General features: G+C 40.6%; 1 non-coding gene and 1 pseudogene across 1 annotated transcript; one reads left to right on the plus strand and one right to left on the minus strand.

Moving 5' to 3' along the window:
- Positions 1-243: 243 nt before the first annotated feature.
- LOC129051821 (endogenous retrovirus group K member 25 Env polyprotein-like) lies at positions 244-3,712 on the minus strand (annotated as a pseudogene).
- Positions 3,713-3,809: 97 nt separating this feature from the next.
- TRNAK-CUU (transfer RNA lysine (anticodon CUU)) lies at positions 3,810-3,882 on the plus strand. Its single transcript has one exon. It is a non-coding gene; the product is annotated as a tRNA-Lys (tRNA).
- The last annotated feature ends 525 nt before the right edge of the window (positions 3,883-4,407 follow it).

Below are 4,407 nucleotides of genomic sequence, written 5' to 3' on the forward strand. Positions count from 1 at the left end.
GTATACATCTGATATGATTTGGCTGTGTCCCCACCCAAATCTCATCTTGAATTGTACCTCATCTGCCTGCATCAGTGCTGAACCACTAAGGCTTAAAACAGTGCCTGGCACTGTTACCCAATAAATGTTCATTGAATATATGAGAGTCCCATGCTACCTGGCAACGTGGACACACAGGAGATGTGAACATGTGGGCACACATACGTGCATGCAACAGATGAATCAGAAAGTGGAAAGCTCCTCATAAACTTTAATGCTCTTAAAAATGCTGATGGATGAAGGGATGGGTTACAGATTAACAGCATCTCAAGGCAGAAGAATTTTTCTTAGTACAGAACAAAATGGAGTCTCTTATGTCTACTTCTTTCTACACAGACACAGTAACAATCTGATCTCTCTTTCTTTTCCCCACATTTCCCCCTTTTCAACAAAACCGCCATCGTCATCATGGCTGTTTCTCGATGGTCGCTGTCTCTTCGGAGCTGTTGGGTACACCTGCAGAATAACAACAGACCAAACAGGCACACAAGGATTAATATGAAATTTATAATTGTAGTACTTCCGATGGTCTTAACCCAAGTGACAGGGTTAAGATTACGAGGCCATCAGCAACTCCTGCAATTGCCTCAGTTCCTGGCACCAAATTTAAATCGGCTTTTGATGTTTTGAAAATTTGTTCTTTTAATTTGGAAATGTCTAAAGTGAGATTATCTTCTCTTCCCTGTAGATGGCATCTAACCATGTCCCAGTGATGCTCAGACTCATTATAAACTTGGGGTGTAATACAAAAATCTGACGTATTCCAATCACACTGTAACTGGAAACGATGTTGTAAGCTCATGAGCCTGTCTCCCATCCAAATGACAGTTTGTCTAAGATCATTAATTTGGTTTGCCAATTTTTGATCAATATCAGATTGTGAATTCCACAATCTTGTAGAATTCTTTTGCCAATCATTAACAAAGTTTACTGACTGAACAGAAGAGTGCAATGCAACTCCTGCCACAGCAGCCGTAGCTGTGACTGCAATTAATCCCATAATCACTGTAATTAAAGTAAAAATGAATCTTTTGGATCTATTTAAAACGCCTTTTAATACTTCAGTCAAAATATGGACTGATGGTGAGGCCTCCCACGGTCGGTCCATGGACACGGATCCACACGCCTTCTCTTGCTCTCACCAGCAGAATATGGTGTTGCCAATTAAAAGTTGAATCAATGCAAGTAAACAATCTGCAGTTTTCACAGGTTATAGTTTGAGAGTCTGGTTTAATAACTATATTTCCTACAACTAGCATATAAAGGGACTTTACACAGCTTTGTAAAGGAACTGTTAGACTGGAATTTAGGTCGATAGTATAAAATGGCTTACGATCTCGTTTCTAAAGTTTGATTTCCAGACCAAATTCTAATGCGGTATGAGGCCACAGTAAGCCTCCATAATTCTGGATGTTCAGGACCAGAAACAGGACTTATTATTTTTGGTCATGGGGTAGAGATTCCTTTTTCTCCCCATTCCCAAGGGTAGAAAGACTGTAATTTTTTATGCTTATGTTCGTCTAAACTTTCTGTTAACACTATCAACAGTTGGACTCACTTGTGCACTGGGACACGACTGAGTTTGTCCTATGCAATTGTGGTAGAATTGACCTCGAGGTGCCCAATCTATAATAGTTCCAAATTCATCATTTTGTAATATCACCGCACTATTGGCCACACATTCTTCCCAAACTAAAACTTCTATATTTTTTGATCCTTTGGGAATTTCCTTGGGGCAAGGTTTCCCTTTAGATCTAAATTTTAATGATCTTTGATAAGAAAAGTCTTGTAAATAATTTACCTGTGGCCTGAGCGACATCCCGCTTACCATGTGATAAGCAAATCTACTGATGGGACTGACAGTAGGTACTTCTACCAACCAATTTTGGATTGCAGGCATTAAACATCCTGGTGCTCTCCCTGGGCAAATAGGAGGATAACGATACCCAGCGAAAATATTTATCATCATCCCTTCTTCATCAGGTTTGGCAGGGCAGTGATCATCTGTGGGGCCAGGTATCCATACACTATCATTAACATATGCTTCTATAGGATTATCCATCCATGTGACTGCCCGAATTAAGGGCAGGAAAGGCACATAGGCCCAGTAGGTATAATTAGCTGCAGCTGCTCCTGCAGGCATAGGGAGACTTACCACCATTGATACAATCATCAAAGCTGCAGGCAGCATACTCTCTGGAGTTTGTGTCACCTTTGTGTTCTCTAGACATTTTGTAGCTAACTGTGTCAGCTTCTTCAATTGTGCCCAAGTTGGCGGCTCTGCCTTCTTGGTGGATGGCAACTTCATCTGTTCTTCTGACATCACCATTCTGTTCATCTTCTGAGTCTACAGTGCTCGATTGTGGTGTCTCCGTCTCCACGGAGGTGCTTTTCTTTGCATCTCCGATGGGTTCACTGTAGAACTTCAAATGTCTAGTTGGTATCCAAACAGGAAGCTGATTTTCTCCTGGTGAAACGCAAGCAAAACCTCTCCCCCACGTTACCACCTTCCCTATTTCCCATGTCTTATTTTTATTATCTTTCCACCAAATCAGTTTTCCTTCATGTAGGCTGTTCTTTTTACCAGTAAGATGTTCTGCAGAAGTAGATTTCTATAAATGTTTAAAAAATTTAAAGTGTAGAGTGCTAGATTAAGTTGCATCTGAGGAGTGGTACATTCCTTACGGTCTCCCCCTTCTTTTTGTTTAACTAATTGAGTTTTGAGTGTTCTATTAGTTCTTTCAACTATGGCCTGTCCTTGGGAATTATAGGGAATTCCTGTTGTATGTGAAATTTTCCACTGATTTAAGAATTTTTGGAAAGCTTTACTACAATATCCTGGTCCACTGTTAGTTTTGATTTTTTCTGGAACTCCCGTTACAGCAAAACAAGATAATAAATGTTTTTTAACATGGGAAGTACTTTCTCCTGTCTGGCAAGTTGCCCATATGAAATGTGAATAAGTATCAACTGTTAAATGAACATATGATAATCTTCCAGATGAAGGTACATGCATGACATCCATTTGCCATAATGCATTAGGACACAGACCTCTGGGATTAACTCCTGCCTCTTGAGTGGGCAGGTGTAGGACTTGACACTGGGTGCAATGTTGTACAATATCTTTTGCCTGTTTCCATGTGACGTCAAATTTGTTTTTTAATCCTGCTGCGTTTACATGAGTCAAAGCATGAAGTTCATGTGCTTTTATGAATGTAGATGATACCAGTAAGTCAGCTTGTTCATTTGCTTTAGTCAAAGGCCCTGGTAAATTAGTGTGTGCTCGAATATGAGTAATATAAAATGGGAAATTTCTTTTTCTTACAGTTTGTTGTAATAAATTGAATAGCGGTTTAACTGATCATCCATGCTATATTTGATTAGAGCTGTCTCAACATCCCTTGTAGCCTGTACTACATATGCAGAATCTGATACAATATTGATAGGTTGATCAAAATCTTGTAACACTGTAATGACTGCAACCAACTCTGCTCTTTGAGTCGATTGATATTGAGTTTTGATTACTCGCTCATCAGATCCCAGAAAAGGTGTTGGTTGATATAGACAGCAGGACGGTGGCCATGGAAGTCAGAATCCGCTAAGGAGTGTGTAACAACTCACCTGCCGAATCAACTAGCCCTGAAAATGGATGGCACTGGAGCGTCAGGCCCATACCCAGCCATCACCGGCAGTCGATGGAATGCGAGTGCCTTAGAGGTCTTGGGGCCAAAACGATCTCAACATATTCTCAAACTTTAAATGGGTAAGAAGCCCGGCTAGCTCAGTCGGTAGAGCATGGGACTCTTAATCTCAGGGTTGTGGGTTCGTGCCTCATGCTGGGCACCAGATGAAGAGGTGGGTTGCCCCTAAAAAGGATACCCTATTCCTTCTCTTTCTTGATTTCTTTTAGTCTCAATTGGGACTTTAATGCCATTTTCATGTTTTCCTAGTCCCTTTCCTGGTATATATCCCATCTTAGTCATGATTTTTTGACTTGTGGGGCTATATAATGGAGCAGGCATAGTGATTTCCGCACCCCATTGTTGTAATAAATCTCGACCCCACAGATTAAGAGGAATCGAAGTAATCATTGGCTGAACAGTACTTTCTTGATTATCTGGCCCTAAAGAATGTAAAATCTTAGTACTTTGATACACTTCTGAGGCTGTGCCTACGCCAACAAGTCCTGTAACAGCCTTTTGTTTAGGCCAATTTTTTGGTCACTGATTTAAAGCAATGATAGAAACATCTGCTCCAGTGTCTACTAACCCTTCAAACTGTTTTCCTTGAATAATGGCCTTACACACAGGTCTGTTTTCTGAGAACTGACTTGCCCAATATGCAGACTTTCCTATCGGATCAGTGCTT

The sequence above is a fragment of the Pongo abelii genome, chromosome 20, assembly GCF_028885655.2.
Source record: "Pongo abelii isolate AG06213 chromosome 20, NHGRI_mPonAbe1-v2.0_pri, whole genome shotgun sequence".
In the NCBI taxonomy this organism is placed as follows: Eukaryota; Metazoa; Chordata; class Mammalia; order Primates; family Hominidae; genus Pongo; species Pongo abelii.